Source organism: Schistocerca americana, chromosome 2, assembly GCF_021461395.2.
Source record: "Schistocerca americana isolate TAMUIC-IGC-003095 chromosome 2, iqSchAmer2.1, whole genome shotgun sequence".
Taxonomy (NCBI): Eukaryota; Metazoa; Arthropoda; class Insecta; order Orthoptera; family Acrididae; genus Schistocerca; species Schistocerca americana.
The window spans coordinates 880,589,140-880,612,838 of record NC_060120.1 but is presented as its reverse complement, the minus strand read 5'-3'; the positions used below and the strand labels follow the sequence as shown (position 1 = coordinate 880,612,838).

The 23,699-nt window shown below is 42.6% G+C and overlaps 1 protein-coding gene across 1 annotated transcript in view; it reads left to right on the top strand.

Annotated features, from left to right (window-relative positions):
• LOC124594795 (lactosylceramide 4-alpha-galactosyltransferase-like) overlaps nt 1-23,699 on the top strand; it is a 463,646-nt gene that overhangs the window by 18,018 nt on the left and 421,929 nt on the right. The window lies entirely within an intron of this gene.

Here is a 23,699-nt window from a genome sequence, read left to right as displayed (position 1 = left end):
GTGCCATACTCATTTTGCCTTTATTCTCTGCAAGGGATCCTCAGTGGCCTGCAATATGTACATATTTTTACTATTTATTTTAAATTTCGGGGCAATGTACTTACAAGTTATAAACAGTTCTGGTAATGATGTAGTAATACTTTAAATTCTACTTATAGGTTGCGCGGACGATTTTCTGCATTTTATGTTTCTGTTCCATTTTTGGTGCCGTTCCTCTTCTTATAAATGCCACTTGGTTTTTTTTTTTCACAGTTCACAACTATAGGAACTGAACACTTGTTTTGATGCAGTGTTTTGGTTTGTGTTGCCGACTGTGGGATGTTCTTGCCAAAGATCGAATGTTATTGCCAACTTTCTAGAGTAATTTTTGAAGTATCTGTGAACTGTGTGTGTGTGTGTGTGTTTGTGTGTGTTTTGTTGTGAAATAATATTTATTTTGGTGTGCTTTTTAATTTCTTTTATTAATTTTTAGTGTTTTAAATTATTATTTTATTTTTTTGCGGCTGCTTGTGTGAGAGGGATGATTTTTATCTTGTCATTTCTTTTATTAAGTGCAGTAGGGAGCCTGTACTGATGTGTGTTCGCTCATTTATCACATGTTTGTTTTCAGCGATGGTTTTTTGAATGTGGAAGTTGCCTTGCGTTTCTATGAGGTTTTTGTTCTGGTTGTTTATTCTCATTATTTTCATTTCTTGTTCCATGTCTGTAGGATGGTGCTTATGGTGCTTTAAATGTTCTGCAAATGTGGAACGGTTTGTTTCGTACTGCCAACACCCGATGTATTCTTTGTACCGTGTTTTCCTGCATGTCATGCCTATGTATACTGCATCACAACTTTGCAATATTTTTACGTCTGGTGAAGTCCACGACTTTATATTTCTCTACCCTAACTAAGATCGAGTTTGCAAACTTTCCAATATTTTTTTTTTCTAATAACCTTCCATCATATGCGAAAAGTCAGATACTACATCTAACACTACTTACTAACAGCATTAGAAGAGTAATGACATTATCACACAACATGGAGCACTGCTTAAAGTACTTTTGTATCGCTCGATGGCTACATCGACAGTAACGTACTACGTTCTTGCAATCAAGAAGTCCTTGCAAACCTGACTCCTGTATCAACGCACGCACTTGACCGGTGCATGTGTGTAGTACTGGTCTTACGGCATAGTGTAAAACGTTAGTGGGATTTCATATGATCAGTGTTTGCGGATTACACGCTGGATGCTAAGACGAAGATCGGTCTTTCCGCAACTGAATTGTGTGTCCCTTTGTTATTCACTTTGGTGGTAACTGGTATGTGACTGCCTTGCCACAAATTTCATTTAGCAACAGTGCGACAGTAGGTCCGTATCTGATGGCGAGAGTTTCTACGTAACGCACGCACCGCGTGCTGTGGCATACGTAACACGGTCGCGCATGGCGTGACTGAAAGGCCACTAATGTTTGTACGAAGTTGCAGGCATTTCCTGTCCGTCGGCACATTCGCCTCTGAAAGTTAAAAATTTTTTGCAAGCATTTAGACAATTTCTGGAAACATTGTTTCCATTCTGATATTCGTACTTCAAAACTTTTTAAAAGGATTCGGGAGCTTCTTGATGGGATGAAAATGGCTGTCATAAGGAAACAAAAAAAATTAGGAGATAAATCAGATTAATACAGGGAACGTGACATTAATTCGACTTCTTTATTCGTCAAATAATTGTTTCATGTGGTACGACAGTCGATATTCTCATGTTGAACGATACAACGTTTTCAATTGTTTATTCTGATTTGATAGATGACTTCCAAGCAAACTGTGGTATGCCATACAGCCATTACAGTGCGAACACTATAACTTGGCAAATGACAGCTTGTGTAAACAAACTCTCACTTAGCCCGACGGTTTTTTTATTTATTATTATTTTTTTACATAGGATCCGTGCGGGGAAACAAGCCACGCCCTTCTCGTAGTGTTGCAGGGTTGGCAAACTACACAGGTGTTCTGTGCTTCTGCGAAGGCAGAACTTACACGTTACCGTGGGGGTCGCCGATACCTTCTGGTGTTTAATCAAATCCCGTGACGGAAGAAAGTATCAATTCGCAATCCAAAGTAAAGCGAAAAAGTATTGGGTGAAGATTATCGCGCATTTGCTTGCGTAGACTGTCAGTGTCGCAGTCATGGAAGTTCAGCCCGACCTGTGGGGATATCTTGCGCAGCCATACTTGAAAACACACTCAACCTAAAACTGTCTCATTAAAGTGTCCGCATAATAACCGTTATAGGTCAACTAAAATAACTGTCACATGTTCAGCGTAACCAAAATTACAAGCAATACTTTCGTTGTTTTCATAGAGCACTAAGTTGTATGCGGATTTTGCATCTCCTTGGTCGCACTTTTTTAGCATTTCCTTACGTACACCAAATGAACAAGTCTGTTTCAGAGTCTCATTCACAATGCGTAGAATTCATGGGGAACAGATCCTTTTTACCGTCTATGCAAAATTGAAGGCACTGTAGTGTTGTAGATTCTTAAGGATGCCAGTATTGTGGTGAGTGAGTGGAAGTGATTGATTACCAAAAGTTGAACGAAGCGAGTCTAGGCATTTTTCTTGCTGGCTTCTTAGAAAAACGTCCAAAAAAAAAAAACGTTCTAGCATCATTTTCATTTTTCCACAACACTTTGATTATTATAAGCAAACTACTATGTTAATTTTTGATCTGCTATTGTTGTAACAATAACAAATGAAAAATTTTGAAGCAATGACAATGTCAAGTCTAAATAGCGCCATTTGGTGGTCCGTTTGTAAAAAATTCAAACGGGCGTTCCCAAATTCAGCTCTGTTAATGGGCGACGTGAACAATGCCTCCTTCCTGGTGTTCTCTGACAGTGCTGATTTTTGAGTTAAGCATGCACTGTTACCGCTCCCACTATTAGTACCACAGATATTAGAATACACGGTAGGGGTCACGCGCTCTCAGGCTGTAAGCTGTGACGTCAACTTGAACCCTCTCGCAACGCCGCACTGCATTATAGCTTCTTGTTGTTGTTGTAGTCTTCGGTCCTGAGTCTGGTTTGATGCAGCTCTCCATGCTAATCTATCCTGTGCAAGCTTCTTCATCTCCCAGTACCTACTGCAACCTACATCCTTCTGAATCTGCTTAGTGTATTCATCTCTTGGTCTCCCTCTATGATTTTTACCCTCCACGCTGCCCTCCAATGCTAAATTTGTGATCCATTGATGCCTCAGGACATGTCCTACCAACCGATCCCTTCTTCTAGTCAAGTTGTGCCACAAACTCCTCTTCTCCCCCATTATAGCTTATACCCTCTCATATCTAACTCGAACGTAAATATGAATGTAATCGAGATTTTCCAGGTTTTAGTTCATTATTTGTTACTGTTATTACTACTAAGCTTTATCTTAGTTTGACTACTTTTTCTATGCTTGTGAAATTTTAGTATAAAGCCTCTGAACTACGTCTTTTTCAAATTTTGTGAACAACTTGGAGTTTTGAAAACACTAAGACTTAAATCAATAAAACCTTGTGTAAGGCTAAATTGCCTGAGTCTTCATTTTAGTAGTAACTTCACTCGCAAGCGTATATTTTAATACACGCGTGACAAAAGATAACGATTTATAAGATAGGCAACGTAAAGTTGCATCCTTTGCACTGTCTTCAGATGACCATCCTTTCATAAACACTTGTTGCTGACACTCAGAAAAAGAGCCCTGAATCACTCTTTGAACGTATTTTAATTTCATGTAACTCAATACTACATCGAGAGAGGCGATCCTGTAAATCTGCAGTGTTTTGCCTGAAGTCTTTTATTCCTGCAGAGGAAAGTATTTCGATGGAGACCATGCACCATAAGTAAAACGTAAGTGTAGAAAAATTTTGTGGGAAAGTTCCGGAATTTTTAGAAGAGACCTCGTTTCACAGATTGCGTTACATATTGCGTATCCTCTTTCGACGATGCAAACACCTTCTTGATCTAGCGCCATCATTCTAGAGAATGCCAGACTTCTCCAGCAGTACGGCGCTGGAACTATTTACCCCTGAACTCACGAGGTGTGGTCTCTCAGACCGCGCGAAAATTTTCGAACTCGCTCTGCAAGGCCAGTTGTGATGGAAATCTTCTATACTCCTCCTACCCTCCTTAAATTGCCAAGACTGCGATGTTTTGTTGTTGTTTGCGTTATCGCCTTCTGTTGACACGTGTTACTGATAGGTATTGGAGTCTCCTAGACGGTGCCACGTGAACTACGTACCTGTTTTCTTCACTACGGTACCGTATAGCTCAAAATGTGTTGGCACGAATGTGTCATTTTTAACTTTCCCTAGTTTGATGTTGTTAATCGGCATATGGGGGAAGGTGTCGGTGATAAAGATCAAGAAACAAACGAAAAAGACGACGATTTTACATTAACCAGTGATCACAGTTCTGTTTTCGAACAAAAGTTTCATTCAGAGGAAGAACCTCAGGAAAGTTGTGATGGGGATCTATCTGTTTCTTCAACGATATACTTAAAGCGTCTGTTAAAATCGAAAAGTGTTCTGAGTGGTGATAAAAATGTAGTTCCCAGCAATGAATGTCAGTTTGATAGACTTTCTTTGTGTACCTATCGGATGAAATTTTTATGTGGCAATTGAAACCCTGAAATTTAGTTTTATTTGGAAATTTATTTGCTACAGAGACTGTATAATTTTTCAGAATGTAAAATTCATTAATCTAACAGCCTATTTATGTGTACTATTTAATAGATCCACACAAAATTACGTGTTTTTGTGTGATAAATAGTGCAATAAAATAAACTAGAAGAATTCTAACAACACTTAAATAGTTGTAAAAATTAATGTTATATAGCATAAATTAAAAATTTCAAATGATTTTGCCTTAAATCTCGGTTTAAACATAGGGATCCCAGAGACCCCGCCTCATGGTATACGTTACAGAAAAATCACCTCGCGAGACAGGGTTAAGCAGCACTAAAGAATCGTGCAGTTCCCATTTGAATAGCGATCTCTTAAGACGATTCTTTCTAAACGTAATACGAACAACGAGTGCAAGTTAGTAATATTCGAAGTGTTTACTTTGGGTTCATAGGGCGTGAAGTGTATAGTGGCGTGCCCCTCGATGACTAAAGTGTTATTGTCGACTGTTTACAGTCTAATAAACTTGTCTTATCATAGCTTGCGAAAATGCCTAAGGATGGAAAGAAAAAGCGTCACTTCTCGTATGATTACACGAAAGAGAGGTGACGAGAGGACGTACGGATCAGGAAATTTTGGAAATTTGTAAGGTCTTTTGGGACCAAACTGCTGAGATCATCGGTCCCTAAACTTACACAGTGCTTAATCTAACTTAAACTAACTTACGCTAAGGACCACACACACACACACACACACACACACACACACACACACGCACGCACGCACGCACACACACACACACACACACACACACACACACACACACACACACACACATGCCCGAGAGAGGACTCGTACCTCCGACGGGAGGAACCGCGCGTACCGTGACAAGACGCCCGAGACCGCGCGGCTATACGCATTTGCCGGCCGGGGTGGCCGAGCGCTTCTAGGCGCTACAGTCTGGAACCGCGCGACCGCTACGGTCGCAGGTTCGAATCCTGCATCGGGCATGGATGTGTGTCATGTCCTTAGGTTAGTTAGGTTTAAGTAGTTCTAAGTTCTAGGGGACTGATGACCTCAGAATTTAAGTCCCATAGTGCTCAGAGCCATATACGGATCTGTGAGATCTGTAGCTGTTTCATCTCAGCAACTCACGGAGGGAAGGCAGATATGAGGCATCACATTTCTACGAAGAATCATACAGACAGATTCGGGGTAGCATCGACATCAAAGCCTATTTCTACATTCATGATTAAAGAACTAACAACAGCTTATAAAGTTATGGGCATAGGCACCGACGCATCGAACTAGAAGGTTGAAAAGATGTTTCCTTTAGTTGTTCAATTCTTTACTGAAACTGACGGGATCCAACAGAAGCTGTTGAGTTTTGATTCGCTGAATAACGAAACATCAGACACAATTGCAAAGCTTTGTCTAGACACTGTAACTGCAAATTCTATTAGATAAATTAATCGCTTTCAATACCAACATCAATTTTGGAGGACTTCATCGACGCGGCCAGTGGAATGCTTTTGCCAAATTAAAGGAGAACCAGGCAAAAATGTGGAACGAATTGGATGCCCTGCCCGTATTCTCCACAATAGCATGTCAAGTGTTGCTGAGTCTTAAATGTCGACACTGAAATAATTGTCTAGAAAATATTAAAAATTTTTCAATATGCACGGTAAGAACAGAGAAGCTGAAAAAATTTTGCTTGTTTGTTGATGTCAATCATCATACTCTTCTAAAATAAAATGGTTGTCGTTAATTCCCGCAATTGAGAGAATTCTTAAGCTTTGGATTCCATTAAAACTAGTTTTTGACCACAAAGACAGGCCACCTAAAATATTTTCAAATTTTTTTCAGTAGTCCGATCACCGAAATTTACTTCATGTTTCTGCAGTCAAACTCGGGTCTTTTGAAAAAAAATGTGAAAACATGGAGAAGAATAAGGTCTTGATAATTGAAATAAGAAACATATTAATCGACGCCCAAAGACGTATGAATGAAAGGAAAACTGCCAGTTTTATTAGCATGCAAACCAAGTTGAATTTGAACAAATTAAAGAATGAGAACCCTAACCAAGAAATAATTAATTTGATTTCGAAATTTGAGGAAGACAATGGCTTTCTGTACCATAACATTTGATTACTTAGGAAAATGGTCTATATCTTTTTGTAAATATCAAGTATTTGATTGGACGACGTTACCTGAAATCCCAGATTGGGTGATGATTGAAAACACTATCACTGAAAATGGTGTGAAGATTGCAGGCGACAATTGTGTACAGGAATATATGTATCTGAAGAGCTATTTAGAAACTAAGCGGTGACTCGGAAGAATGGAAGTCTAAACACTCCGTGGAAGAAAGGTGGATTTACTTTTCTAAGGAGACCGAAAATCATAAAGCAAATGCCAATTGCTAAAATTATGGGAGTATTTGTTTTCTATTTTCGCACACAACGCCACTGTGGAAAGATTATTTTCGCTGATATCGACCCAGTGAACTGATGAAAGAAATCTACTGCTGCCGGGGAATTCTTGCGGTACCAGTTTAATTGCAAGCTGACTGGCATGGAGTTTTATAAATACATAAAAGGGAAAAAAAAGACTTGCTGAATTGGTGAAATCTTCAGAAAGATATGGTGTAGGAACTACTTCTGCCGCTACAAGTGCCACGTAATTGTGTTCGAAATAAAAAGTAATTATATTAAATAAATTTTTTACTTCATTTCTACACCCCCCTCTCAGAGTGTCCCGACGAGGGCCAGGTAGTTATGGCAAACCTATCTCCAGATGCACTGCAATCTGTTGCAGCGAAATGGTGCACTTACGCTCTTGTTCAAAGTGTAGCTAATATCAGACGGCCAGCCGCCCGGGATTCTGCGGGATCATCACGCAGTGGTGCTTGTAATCCTGCACTGGAATAATTAACAGAAAAAGTCCGGCAAAACGCCTGATACATCCCGCATGTCACGCATTCCGGTAATTTTCACATTACACCATTCACATCTTACTTCCATATGTCATAATCTCTGTGTGGCTATGTACAATAGCAGTCTTTGTCAATTATAGATAAAAGAGAAAGAAATATAGGACAAGAATATTTTACGAAAGGCGAGAAAGTGGCAGTCCAGTTCCTGCGAAAAGTTGGCCGGCTAGTGTGTCACCCATGGGATGCGGAGGCAAGTTATTAAGGGTGTTGTAAGAAAGATAGCGAACACTGTTAGGTCACTGAGGCTGGTAGCGATCTAAAAAAAAAAAAAAAAAAACCTTCGATGCGAAGCGATTGTTTGGGGTTTAAATCAGTCCGCGTGATAACACCGACATTATTAATTTGTATCTCTCTGTCTCTCCCAGTTTCGTGAAGTAATCTGGTTGTTCTGCTTAGCAAAGTCGCCGACTGCGAAAAAGCGAAGCTGTAAATTCACGCAAAAGAGTTCTCTTTTTTACGGAACTCTTAAACACCTTCTGAAGTGCAATATATGCAAAGGGATGTTTTCTGTTGCTCACGGCGGCAAACAAAATATACAAAGGCATTCAACATGTGACAGGCGTAAAACAGCGATGACCACTGCAAGAACGTCGTCATCACTGACAACTTACTTCTGTCAAGAAAAATACAGCGATTCGACTTGCAATAGCCGAAGATTTATGTGCCTTCAACACGGTAAGTCACAATCACAGATTTAGATCGATGAAGTGCATTTCTAAATTAATTCAAAAAGTATTTGGAAAGAAGTTTCGCTATAGGAAACCTAAGTGCGAGGCAATTATAACGAATGTGATCCCGCCATATTCTTTAGACAGCCTGAAGACCGAAGTTAATGATGTCCCATCTACCTGTTTATGTGCAGATGTTTCAAACCATAAAGATGTCAAAATATTTCCAATGCTAAGTGCGGTAGTTTCATCCTACAACTGGAATTAAAGTCAAAATATTAGATATCCTGAATTTACCTGTCGAAACTGCAGTCATTATATATGATTCTTTAATGGGCATTGTTGAAAAGTGAGCTCTTATAAGAAAAAGTGATTGGAATTTATGCTATAATGAAAATACAAATTTTGGTGGTTCAAATGGTTCTGAGCACTACGGGACTTAACTTCTGAGGTCATCAGTCCCCTAGAACTTAGAACTCCTTAAACCTAACTAACCTAAGGACATCACACACATCCATGCCCGAGGTAGGATTCGAACCTGCGACCGTAGCCGTCGCGCGGTTCCAGCCTGTAGCGCCAAGAACCGCTCAGACACCCCGGCCGGCAAATTTTGGTGGTGTTCAGCGTGAAGGACATTGTAATACTTTCTTCGAACTTCAAGATGACTTAGGAAGAATAGTACACATATCAAAAAAAGTTTTCCATCTGCAGTTCCCAAAGCTCCTGAAGATAGACGTTGACTGTGGATATTGTATCTCAGACGCAGTTCCTTGGACTGTTCAGAGATGTCACTAAACCCTCCCAAAGATGTAAACAATCATGCATGAGCAGCGCTTATTAGACGGAGGGGGCCCGACAGCCGATCAGTTACAGTAATTCCACCAGGAAGGAGGTACACGGCTCGTGTTGTCTGTAGTTCAACCATGCCTAGACGGTCAATACCGCGGTTCGAGAGCGTCCGCACTGGTACTTTGTGCCAGGAAGGGCTCTCAACAAGGGAAGTGTCCAGGCGTCTTGGAGTGAACCAAAGCGATGTTGTTCGGACATGGAGGAGTTGCAGAGAGACAAACTGTCGACGATGTGCCTTGCTCAGGCCACCCAAGGGCTACTACTGCAGTGGATGACCGCTACCTACGGATTATGGCTCTGAGGAACCCTGACAGCAACGTCACCAAGATGAATAATCCTCTTCGTGCAGCCACACGACGTCGTGTTATGACTCAAACTGTGTGCAACTTCACTCCCGATGTCCATGGCGATGTCCAGCTTTGCAACCATGACACCATGCAGCGCGGTACAAGTGGCCCCAACAACATGCCGAATGGACCGCTCAGGATTGGCATCACGTCTCTTCACCGATGAGTGTCGCATATGCCTTCAACCAGACAATCGTCGGAGACGTGTTTGCAGGCAACCCTGTCAGGCTGAACGCCTTAGACAAACTGTCCAGCGAGTTGCAGCAAGTTGGAAGTTCCCTGCTGTTTTGGAGTGGTATTATGTGGGGTCGACGTACGCAGCTGGTGGTCATGGAAGGCGCCATAACGGGTGTACGATATATGAATGCCATCCTCCGACCGACAGTGCAACCGTATCGGCAGCATATTGGCGAGGCATTCGTCTTCATGGACAAGTCACGCCCCCATTGTGCACATGCGTGCGTGCGTCGTGACTCACGTGCGTTCCATGCACGATTGGGGCAGGTTTAGCAGGGCCTGCTGTTCCTGCGTCAGATATCTCAGTTGATATGTTCTCCTCTCGTTTAGGTTCGTCTTCTCGTTGTCACAGTTTGTGCTTTCTTCCTCTCTTGCCGCCTTGTGGTTATTCCAGCAGCAGGTGCCTATTGTGCACATCTTGTGAGGGCTTCCTTCAGGATACCGACATCGCTCGACTAGAATGGCCAGCATGTTCTCCAGATATGAATTCTATCGAACATGCCTGGGATAGATTGAAAAGGGCTGTTCATGGACGACCTGACCCACCAACCACTCTGAGGGATCTACGCCGAATCGCCGTTGAGGAGTGGGACAAACTGGACCAACAGTGCCTTGATGAACTTGTGGATAGTATGCCACGACGAATGCAGGTATGCATCAATGCAAGAGGACGTGCCACCAGTGTGTACAGCAGTCCAGACCACCATCTCTGAAGGGCTCTCTGTATGGTGGTACAACATGGATGTGTGATTTTAATGAGCAATAAAAAGGGCGAAAATGAGGTTTATGTTGAGCTCTATTCCAATTTTCTGTACAGTTTCCGGAACTCTCGGAACCGAGGTGATGCAGAACGTTTTTTCAAATGGTACAAATGGCTCTAAGCACTAAGGAACTTAATATCTGAGGTCATCAGTCCCCTAGACTTAGAACTACTTAAACCTAACTAATCTAAGAATATCACACACATCCATGCCCGAGGCAGGTTTCGAACCTGCGACTAGCAGCAGATCGGTTTCGGACTGAAGCGCCTAGAACCGTTCGGTCACAGCGGCGGCTGGCTAAACATTTTTTGATGTGTGTACACAACGCTAGACAAGTTTTAATAGTTTTATTAACAGTGGATGTCGAATATACTGTTACGAAGATATATTTGTACTTTTATAAACACACATTTCGTGTATAAGCTCTCGGATATTTTTTCAATGAGGCGGAGATACAGTTAAAAAAGAATTTTGGGATATGGTGAAACAAGATAGCTTCCACTTTTGCGTGCAGTTGCGAGAATCCTGCAAATGTATGTACCACTAAAAGCTTACTTTTTATCGTAAGAAAAATGTCCAGCCGTACTACATGCATTCTTCTCAAATGAATACTCGGAGCTGTGGCTGAAAATCGTACGTGTTCAAGCTGCACTATTTAAAGATACCGTGAAAACGATGCAAGGAGACAAAATTAGTATTAGGAAGTTTCTCACTTGTTTGTGGATCTGAAAAACAAGCACACAAACCGCCCATAAAATGATTATATTCCTTTGAGCATACGAAATATTGTTAAAAGAAAGCTCGTGGAGGGGTGGCAGATCGGCAGAAATTATTTTATGGAGCATGTACGTAACTTCTATCACAGCTGCATGCTGTACCTATAGAAATATATTCATCAGTACTATATAATAGGATCCAGCTAAAACAATGGCTGATGAGCAGATTTACCAACAGTTAATGGTGCAGATGCCTACGGCGGCAACGACGATAACAGAAGGTAACTTATTCGACGAAGTAAGCTGCGTCTCAAACTACGAGGACCTCAATGCTCTGAAGAAATGGGAAGAGATGAAGACCAGTACGGGGCAACGGTACTTAGTGGTGTTCGGAAACCTTAATGAACGGCAAATACCACATAAAAACTTTTTGGCCATCGTCCAGTAGCTACCCTGTTTGCCAGGGATGATCACACCTACCGAACGAGTATTTTCGTTGATGAATACCATGTGGACATCGGAAAAATCGTCACTTAATGTTGAAACGGTACGTGCAATGCTCATTCTAAAATTTAATATGGGAACTTGTGAAAATTTTTATGAAATTCTGTATCAAAACCCATAATAAATCAGAAAACTGTCAGTCATGTCAGAAATGTGGACTTAAAGTAAAGCATTAATAACTTGTCCCATTTCTAATTTCAGTACAACCGAGACACTCTGTCACTTATTCTCAGTCCCTGCCCACATCCACAAAATGTCCCGCATTGAGCTTTTGTGAAGTTGTACGCTTTATAACTTCGAGAATTCAACATGCGCATCGGCTGTGCGTGCTTTGTATTTTTTTGTAACATACAAACGGCCGTTATTCGCGATACACGATCTAGTACAACTCTTTCACTGTGGCCAGGAATACATTCATCGGTTCCATCAATACATTCCCTGTCCACCGTAGTTTTCATGTTAGGGAGTAGACTGCGTCCCTTCGCTCTCTTATCTGGCACGCACTTATGATCTGAATACCTTTTACGAAAATGTCTTGGATATTTCTGAGGTTTTCTTCCACAGGGGCTTTGAGTGCGTACTTCTCAGCAGTCATGAAAACTGGCATGTATGTTGTTTGCTATCAGTGGAAATAGGTCCCGTTATTGCGATACAGCGGAAAGGTAATTTCTGTATTGCGATGTTCAGTTACGATCGCCGGCCTCGGTGTCCGTGCGGTTCTAGGCGCTGCAGTCTAGAACCGCGGGGCTGCTACGGTCGCAGGTTCAAATCCTGCCTCGGGCATGGATGTGTGTGATGTCCTTAGGATAGTTAGGTTTAATTAGTTCTAAGTTCTAGGGGACTGATGACCTAAGATGTTAAGTCCCATAGTGCTCAGAGCCATTTTTTTTTAGTTACGATCCCATACGTGTAAGTACACTTCAAATTGCAGGTTACTGCGGAAAGATGTACATCTGCAGATGTCTGTTAAAAGATAAATAATTTCGACTCAAAGCAGTTAAAAGGAAAACTTTCACTCTCTTCGCATGAATGTGAAGTGGCCCGATAAAATCTCTCTCTCTCTCTCTCTCTCTCTCTCTCTCTCTTTCTCTCTCTCTCTCCCCCCCCCCCCCCCCCCCCAACTATTTCTTTCACACACACACACACACACATACACATACAAGTGCGCAAGCCAGTGACGAGATTTGCGTTACTTTCTCAGAGTTAATTTTTTAGATGTAGGAATATAAATACAGGGTGTAAACGCGTGCACTTAATGTACACGGATAACAGAAGGAAAAAAGTCTCAGAAAACATATGCCCGCTGTGACTTTGTAGTTACCAGCGATTATTGAAGTGATTTCTGCGTCAAACACTGCATGCCGGTTCGTGCTCTGGTCTTTGTTTACACTTTCGACAAGCAGTTGCAAACGGAACTGATAAGACAGTACAGTACAGTGTGCTGAGCACACAGTCATTCATTTCAGTTGTTTACAGTGCAATGGTTGTAACATGGAATATTACAGTAACAAGCAGTATGCGGATATGCATTTCACGCATGGTAAGGCTAATGAGAATTCATGGGAAGTTGCTTGCTTGTACCAAGATGGCACTCCAACAGAAGGGTGTATCAACGCCTCCGAGAAGGTGGGAGCTTTTCACATCCTGCGGGAGAGAATAGGCCTGCACGAATTACACCTGTACTTGAAGATGTGCTCGAAACAGTCGAACACTCTCCACGAATTTCGACAAGGAGACTTACCACACAAAGTCCTGGAATGAGCTACAGTAGTGTTTGGGAGAATAATGTATCGCAATGCAATGTATCCGTGACACCTCCAGCGAGGTCAGTGTCTTAGTGAGGTGGACTTTGGTCCTAGACTAACGTTCAGTTAGTGGATGCAATAAGCTGTAGGCAATCCTACGTTTGATAATAACATTTCATTTACTGATGAAGCAGGGTTCACTCATCATCGTGTGTTTAATTATCGCAATTCTCACGTTTGGAGTCCTCTAGGTTCCAACCCATATGCTGTGCATGAACCTACAAATCGGCGAGATTTCGCGTTGAATAGGTGGTTAGGGGTACTAGGTGATCGTTTAATTGGGTCAGACATGTTACCAAACAAACTCGATGAAATTACTTCCGGTTTCTGCGGCATCATCTAGCAGGTTTGTTTGAGGATGTTCCCGTAGGGAAACGTCAGAGAATGATGTACATGCGTGATGGGGCACTGGCACATTTTGCTGCTATGGAAAGTTGACAGCTAACGCGCCGATATGGCCAAAGATGGATTGGGCGAGGAGGACCCGTACGTGGTCTCAAAGATCACAGATCGCCCGATTTAAACTCCGTGGATTTATTTTTGGAGCCACCTTAAAAGTATACTGTACGCCATTCCAGTTAACACGGTTGAAAAATTGGAGCAGAGACTTCTCAAGACTTTCCAAATGATCCAGGCGTCTTTGAAAGGATTCGAAATTCGTTGTGGCGATGGGTACAGCCCTGCATCCGGGTATACGGACGACACTTTGAACTCCTTTAACTATGAGTGCAGTGATGTAACTGTTGTCGTATTCATACAGAACACCAGCACTTCTACCAAGGCATCTCGAATAACTTTTCTTGATGTAGTACTTTTTCCTAATTCGGATAACGTTTACATAGAATTAAGTCAGTAGCCATTTGTAACCACAAAGTCGGAATCATTTCGCAAATGGTTCTTTCGCAGACCTAGTATGTTTACTGAGATTTACTTGCTTTTAGTATCGTGTACTTTCAACTTTACACGCTGTATCAGATGCGACATTGGAGCATTTGATTGCAAATTACAATAGTCATGTCCTAATCTATTATGAACATATTCACATCTCTGTACTGAAATAGGGCAATGAAACCGGGCATTATTTATTGTAAAGTTCGATTCAAGATTGGTTTGTTTTGTTATTGGTCCATCTTCCGTAGTAGCGAAAGCTATGTTAATTATATCTCTGAAATATTTTTGTTTGTAGTCTTTTCAAAAGTTGTATTCGTTTTGTCAAACAGATAAAATGAAGGACGGTGCGGTCATAATTTCTTTAAACCATAGCCGGCGGGAATTTGCCGAGAGCTGGAGCTTCAGAGGGTGTCAGCTACTACCAGTTCCAGCACTTACGAAAAGGGCAGCTGACATAATCTGGCTTGTATCTAAGGGAACACTGCAACCACAGAGGAAGACAGAAAAAAGCTCGATATGGTAACGGGCGATTTGCGCAAGTATGTCGTATTAATTGGACGCCGAATAGATGCAAATCCAAAAACGCATGAATTTCAAAAGAGAAACGTCCTTCATCAGCCCGATATATCTGAAAGCAAAGCGCTTAGTTGCTCTGAGAAACTGAGGCATTTAAAGCAACAAACTGAATTATTCGTTAGGTTTTTGCACCGTCCGAATCCCACATCTGAAGAATCTTGTGGTTAGAAAATGTTTTGCATCCAGAATTCTGGTAGTTCTAGTAATGTATTTTTCAGACCTTCTAGAATTACATGTCAAGGATAGAATCCATTTAAAAATCATTTATGTTGATTATTTTCCACAGTTTTGATGAACTATAGAAATGGCATTATTAGCTGCAATTATTTTTTTAATGTGCGACCGGTTCCGTTGAAACTCCATTATCCAGCACATAACAATCTCAACAAACCTTACGGTGTTAGGTCATGTCATTCATAAAATATCAAAAACAGAAATGGGGGACGAAGTTAATTTATCTAAAATGGCAACCAAAAACTTTTATCTTTGTCTTTGTAGAATACAGGAAGTTTGATTCTTACCCAGCAAGCAGAAACAAAACACAGTAACTCATTAATATTAAGATTGGGTTTGGTTTCGTGTCCGAGACAAGTTAGATTTTTGTTAATTTTATTCACTCCGCTCTTGAAAATTCCTGGTTCTAATATTTCCGTCCTCCGAAACTGAGTCATTATCATGAATAGATGTTCTGTCTCTGGCCACCTTATGCGTCGCTGCGTCGTAACCTCGAGGTCGCAGCCATGAGTACCGGTTTTTAAATGTGATTTTAGTTAAAAGATGCAGAATGCGAAAATACACATATGTTGAAGAAAGCAGTAAATGATATGACAAGATACATTTGAAGACTGAGGCCATTTTACCGCCTTCGGATAGCATTTTATATTACATGTTTGAGAATTCATGGTGTGATATAATTCTGTTGAATTCTCCGCCATTTTTACCATAACTCGACTGTAGGCACACGATCTACATCTGAATTCTTCAGACAGAAAGCTCTTTGTTCATCATAACGTAAAATTTCACGTAATAAGATGTCGATTCTGATGCAACGTAGGACACTTAACGGCTACCACATAAAATTTTTTGAAACCGTCGGTCTCTTTCCGTACCATTCGATTTATTTTACTTATATTTCTTCTATTAATTATCGTTGTGTTGTGATTAAAGCTATCGTTGTTACCTTCCTTTTCAGAAATTCTGCCAAAGATTAATAGAAATTTAGAAGTCAGTAACAACTCATATTTGCACTGGTGTAATGAATTAATCCCGCCAAGCTTGATCTGAGAACACCGCTCACCCTATTTTTGACAGCTGTCTTAGTCGAATTAGGTCGACGTAGCTTAATTCTGATAATTAGTTTCAGGTCAAAGATGGTGTTTTAATATTAATTAAAATGTCGATAAAATGGTATAGCTAATTTTAAACCTGGAGCGGTCTTAACCCTTCTACATCTACATCTACATTTATACTCCGCAAGCCACCCAACGGTGTGTGGCGGAGGGCACTTTACGTGCCCCTGTCATTACCTCCCTTTTCTGTCCCAGTCGCGTATGGCTCGCGGGAAGAACGACTGTCTGAAAGCCCCCGTGCGCGCTCGAATCTCTCTAATTTTACATTCGTGATCTCCTCGGGAGGCATAAGTGGGGGGAAGCAATATATTCGATACCTCATCAAGAAACGCACCCTCTCGAAACCTGGCGAGCAAGCTACACCGCGATGCAGAGCGCCTCTCTTGCAGAGTCTGCCACTTGAGTTTGCTAAACATCTCCGTAATGCTATCACACTTACCAAACTACCCTGTGACTAAACGCGCCGCTCTTCTTTGGATCTTCTCTACCTCCCCCGTCAACCCGATCTGGTATGGATCCCACACTGATGAGCCATACTCAAGTATAGGTCGAACGAGTGTTTTGTAAGCCACCTCCTTTGTTGATGGACTACATTTTCTAAGGACTCTCCCAATGAATCTCAACCTGGTACACGCCTTACCAACAATTAATTTTATATGATCGTTCCACTTCAAATCGTTCCGCACGCATACTCCCAGATATTTTACAGAAGTAACTGCTACCAGTGTTTGTTCCGCTATAATATAATCATACAATAAAGGATTCTTCTTTCTATGTATTCGCAATACATTACATTTGCCTATGTTAAGGGTCAGTTGCCACTCACTGCACCAAGTGCCTATCCGCTGCAGATCTTCCTGCATTTCGCTACAATTTTCTAATGCTGCAACTTCTCTGTATACTACAGCATCATCCGCGAAAAGCCGCATGGAACTTCCGACACTATCTACTAGGTCATTTATATATATTGTGAAAAGCAATGGTCCCATAACACTCCCCTGTGGCACGCCAGAGGTTACTTTAACGTCTGTAGACGTCTCTCCATTGATAACAACATGATGTGTTCTGTTTGCTAAAAACTCTTCAATCCAGCCACACAGCTGGTCTGATATTCCGTAGGCTCTTACTTTGTTTATCAGGCGACAGTGCGGAACTGTATCGAACGCCTTCCGGAAGTCAAGGAAAATAGCATCTACCTGGGAGCCTGTATCTAATATTTTCCGGGTCTCATGAACAAATAAAGCGAGTTTATGTCTCACACGATCGCTTTTTCCGGAATCCATGTTGATTCCTACAGAGTAGATTCTGGGTTTCCAAAAACGACATGATACTCGAGCAAAAAACATGTTCTAAAATTCTACAACAGATCGACGTCAGAGATATGGGTCTATAGTTTTGCGCATCTGCTCGACGACCCTTCTTGAAGACTGGGACTACCTGTGCTCTTTTCCAATCATTTGGAACCTTCCGTTCCTCTAGAGACTTGCGGTACACGGCTGTTAGAAGGGGGGCAAGTTCTTTCGCGTACTCTGTTTAGAATCGAATTGGTATCCCGTCAGGTCCAGTGGACTTTCCTCTGTTGAGTGATTCCAGTTGCTTTTCTATTCCTTGGACACTTATTTCGATGTCAGCCATTTTTTCGTTTGTGCGAGGATTTAGAGAAGGAACTGCAGTGCGATCTTCCTCTGTGAAACAGCTTTGGAAAAACGTGTTTAGTATTTCAGCTTTACGCGTGTCATCCTCTGTTTCAATGTCATCATCATCCCGGAGTGTCTGGATATGTTGTTTCGAGCCACTTACTGATTTAACGTAAGACCAGAACTTCCTAGGATTTTCTGTCAAGCCGTTACATAGAATTTTACTTTCAAATTCACTGAACGCTTCACGCATAGCCCTCCTTACGCTAACTTAGACATCGTTTAGCTTCTGTTTGTCTGAGAGGTTTTGGCTGCCTTGGCAACCCTTCTGGTTCAATGGAATGTTGCTTCCGCTCTGAGTATCAGCTTGGTTCAAATGACTCTGAGCATTATGGGACTTAGCGTCTGAGGTACTTAAACCTAACTAATTAAGGACATCACACACATCCATGCCCGAGGCAGGATTCGAACCTGCGACCGTAGCAGCAGCGCGCTTCCGGACTGAAGCGCCTAGAACCGCTCGGTCACAGCGACCGGTGTATCAACGTGGAAGCGGAATCTTCACCTAGAAGACATGCTTACTGAATTGTAATGCAAAACTGAAGGCGTCGGCCGTTATCTCCTGGTTTTAATTGTTGCACTATTTGCAGACTGCGCATTTTTAAATGCAACCGCCGTCGCAAGTTTGCTGCTGCATTCGAAGCTCGTGGCTTTGCGTACGAAACGTTCTCTCGCCCTCTTGCATATGGCACACTTGGTCGGCCGGTACATATCTGTTTACAGGGACAACCACTATCCGAAAGTTGTCGATACCAGTGCACAGTGTTTTGTTTACATGGCGGGTCTTTTCCGTAATTCCTTCTGAATGCACGCTGCACAGTTGTAACGAATAAACATCTTGAACATCCCAACAAACAAAAAGTTTCTTGTTACTTTTTCAACGCTTTGTCAAGGGACTGCACTCGTAACTCCAACTAGTGAGAACAATGGAAGTTCGGTTTCCTTACTGTGCTATCCATGCCTCAATCATATTTGTTCATGTAATAATTCGGAAAAAGAGAATTTTGAAAAAGAATGAAACGTTTATAGAAACCCTGCATTAACCTAACGGAAGACTTCATTGTTAGCCTTGCTATGGCGTACTTCGTTGTTTGACGTTACATTAACGATACGTTTAGAACGGCGCGTACTGTTGTGCTGCAAATTCCGTCATGAGGTACAGACGCATTCTTGTCGCGAGCCCTCTTCGCAGCTGCGGACAGTATAATGGTTACAACGTTTGTAACCTGCGCTGTGGTTCCGGTCTCAAGCACAAGGTAACTGGTATAATGTGTGAAATGTAATACCTAAATGGTTGACTCCACAAAGAATGGGCTGACAGTGTCGCCTAGAAGCATAAAGGCGTTCAAAATGCCATCTGATCCTGTAACACATTTGCAGCCACTAGCAATGTTAGTACTTGAGAGAAAGTATATCACTGTCGCGATGTTTGCGGTTGCCAGACTTGCAGAGTTACAGTACCATTATTTTTGGTTGCGCACTCTCGCTGTCTGAGTGTTCCAGTTCGATAACGACTCCTGTTCCTAACCGCTGTTATATTAGTGCTACAATATGCGAAAGAGAACGTCGACTATTCAACGTGACGAGTACACTCATGTTCAGAAAAACTAGAGGTAGGACGTTCATATTCACAGGACATCTATGTTAGTATATTCTGCAGAAGTGATTAGCATTTGAACAGTGTCGGCCCGCCTGTTCAAGGTCAACATCAATATCGCAGCGCATCACCACCTACCGGTAAAATGTACCCACGTTTCTCGGTGTCGCTTTAAATAGAAGGTAATGGATCAGTGTGACCTGAGCAAACACACAGGATGCATCACACACGTATGAGCGAATCGTACCGACAAATCAATGAATTTCATTATTGACATAAATCCGGAAAATTGCTGCTCTTGTGGGACGAAGTGTTTGGGCAGTGCAACGGATGCGTGCAGAATGGTTCACGGCAGGCCGTAGAACACGACGAAATGGGTCAGGTAGCACCACCCAGACCACACCCCGAAAAGATCGATACCTCATCCGAGCGGAATTGCAGGACAGATCTGCGTCGTCCTCGGCTCTAGCGCAACATTGCAACAGTGTAATGCATCAGGGGTGACAGTTCGTCGGCGTTACTTAGAGAATGGGTTAAATGCACGTGATCCACTTCTCCGCCTACCTTTGACGAATGTGCAGCAGCGTGCTAAACGGCATTGGTGTATGCAATGACGCCACTGGGGAAGGAATAGCATCTGATAGTGTTTTCAGACGAATCTAGGTTCTGTTTGTTTGAAAATGATGTCCGCATTTTGTTTCTCCACAGACGGGGGGAGAGGCATCACAGTTACTGAATTGGCATAAGACATACTGCACCAGTTCAAGGACTTATGGTGTAGGGTGCTATTGGGTACAACCACAAATCACACAACACCCAAGACGCCGTTTATCAGCAACATAACGCACGACCACATGTTGCTAAACGAATACTTGTCTTCTAGATGTCGCAGGATGTCAGCCTTTCGCGCTGTCCTGCCAGATCACCAGACTTGTCGCCAATCGAAAGTGTGTGGGCTATAGCGAAACGACAGGTGCAGCACTGTGACCCAGTGCCAACCACCACAGATGATCTTTGGAACCAGGTGAATTCAGCATGGATGGCTATACCACAGGATGCTATTCGCGCCTTATACTTGTCAATTCCATCACACAGGGAACAAGTTATCGGGGCCCATGGCGGACCCTGTGCCCATTAGGCAACAGGACACATGCTGCACCGAGGTGACCAAAATGTTAGTCACAGTGTTTACATACAAATGATTTAACGAGCACAAACCACCATCACCACATTTGCATGTATGTAAATTCCAATACATTTCCCTTTTCAAAATAAAAGTAACGCTTTGTTACGGCGGAAGATGTCAACAACAGTGCACATCACTTTAGCATTGTTCAGTCGTTCTATTAACAGTCATTTCTTTGGATGTACAAATGAATCCAGAAATTTCGTCGTTAATCTCGTCTTCCCTGACCTTGAATCTATACTCGACATGCCGAGTGTAGCCAAAAGCTGTTAGTGTGCAACAAATAGCATTCCCTATCCTCCATGGCCGCACACAGCAACTGCAGTTTCCCGTTTCAGAGTTGCACTGTGTGCGTAACAGCGTTGCCAGCCAGTCAGTAACTAGTTGGGATGTAGGTCGCTTGCCTATTGCGTTCATTTTCAGCCACTCCGTGTGCGGAAGGCCTAAATGGGAATGCCTTTACGGTCGCTACCACCAGCCACCGCCCGGAGGGTCACCTTTGTTTCCGCGGACAGTGTGTGATACACAAACTGGGTCAGACCAAGAAGCGAAGATCTCATTGTATACGTTGTAGAATACCCTAGAAGAATCTACAGATAGCTTTGTGACCTCTATTACTGCGGACGAGGCGGGGATGACTCAGGCATTAGGCAGCTGCTGGTACAACGGAAACAGGAAGCACATGTAGCTGTTGCGGAAAAACAGGAACAAGGATTTTGCAGATGTTAACAACAAGACTTTCCAAGACTCTGCGCACTGAAGCCAATAGAGTGACTTAAAACTACACTACTACCCATTAAAATTGCTACACCACGAAGATGACGTGCTACAGACGCGGCTTTTAACCAGCAGGAAGAAGATGCTGTGATATGCAAATGATTAGCTTTTCAGAGCATTCACACAAGGTTGGCGCCGGTGGCGACACCTACAACGTGCTGACACGAGGAAAGTTTCCAACCGATTTCTCATACACAAACAACAGTTGACCGGCGTTGCATGGTGAAACGTTGTGATGCCTCGTGTAAGGAGGAGAAATGTGTCCCATCACGTGTCCGACTTTGTTAAAGGTCGGATTGTAGCCTATCGCGATTGCGGTTTATCGTATCGTGACATTGCTGCTCGCGTTGGTCGAAATCCAATGAATGTTAGCAGAATATGGAATCGGTGGTTTCAGGAGGGTAATACGGAACGCCGTGCAGGATCCCAACGGCCTCGTATCACTAGCAGTCGAGATGACAGGCATCTTGTCCGTATAGCTGTAACGGATCGTGCAGCCACGTCTCGATCCCTGAGTCAACAGATGGGGACGTTTGCAAGACAACTGCAAGACCATCTGCACGGACAGTTCGACGTTTATAGCAGCATGGGCTATCAGCTCGGAGACCATGGCCGCGGTTACCCTTGACGCTGCATCACAGACAGGAGCGCCTGCAATGGTGTACTCAACCTGGGTGCACGAATGACAAAACGTCAGTTTTTCTGATGAATCCAGGTTCTGTTTACAACATCATGATGGTCGCATCCGTGTTTGGCGACATCGCGGTGAACGCACATTGGAAGCGTGTATTCGTCATCGCCATACTGGCGTATCACCCGGCGTGATGGTATGGGGTGCCATTGGTTACACGTCTCGGTCACCTCTTGTTCGCATTGACGGCACTTTGAACAGTGGACGGTGCATTTCAGATGTGTACGACCCGTGGCTCTACTCTTCATTCGATCCCTACGAGACCCTACATTTCAGCAGGACAATACACGACCGGATGTTGCAGGTCCTGTACGGGCCTTTCTGGATACAGAAAATGTTTGACTGCTGCCCAGGCCAGAACATTGTCTAGATCTCTCAACAATTGAAAACGTCTGGTCAATGGTGGCCGAGCAACTGGCTCGTCGCAATGTGCCAGTCACTACTTTTGATGAACTGTGGTATCGCGTTGAAGCTGCACGGGCAGCTGTACCTGTACACGCCATCCAAGCTCTGTTTGGCTCAATGCCCAGGCGTATCAAGGTCGATATTACGGCCAGAGGTGGTTGTTCTGGGTGCTGATTTCTCAGGATCTATGCACCCAAAATTGCGTGAAAATGTAATCACATGTCAGTTCTAGTATAATATATTTGTGCAATGAATACCCGTTTATCATTTTTTCTTGGTGTAGCAATTTTAATGGCCAGTTGTGTATAATTATTAATATCGATTCCATCTAATGGAAATTGACGACAGTCACTTCGTGACGCTCTCCTGCAACGTTTAAGTACGGAGTGATTCTTATTTCGGATATCTGCATTCGCGCATACTTCAAAGCACGGTAAAGATCGTAAATCCGCCTGTTCAGTGGTTCAGAGAAAATATTTGTTTCCTGTAAGAGTTTTAAATGATATGAGCCAGACACTGTGAACACGAGTTAGTGGAAGCATGAGTATTTAGGTTGCTGAACAAATTCCACCACCTACATTTAATACGCTTAGCCGGCTGAATTGATTAAACAAAATGTAATGTGGAATTTCAGATTACTAACATAGATAACTTGCATGATATGGACACACGGATCATACTAACTACGTTCCTTTCATCTGCATTTGTTTGTTATTGCTAATGAAACTTCTGGGGAAAAAAATTTTTAATGCAGAAAATCAACATGTCTGTCTGTGAAAGGAAATAATCACATGCTTGTCACGGGTGTCAGCCAGTAAATTGTCGATCACTGCAAACACAGTTATGCGAACGATTCCTCGACGGGGCTACTGATTTCACAAATGTCTACCAAAACTATCCGACCACGATATTACTGCACATGGCTTCCTGTGCCCAGTATCGGAAATACGCGGTGCCATTACAGTAAACAGGTACAGTGGTGACTGAGGAAAACGCATCGCACTAT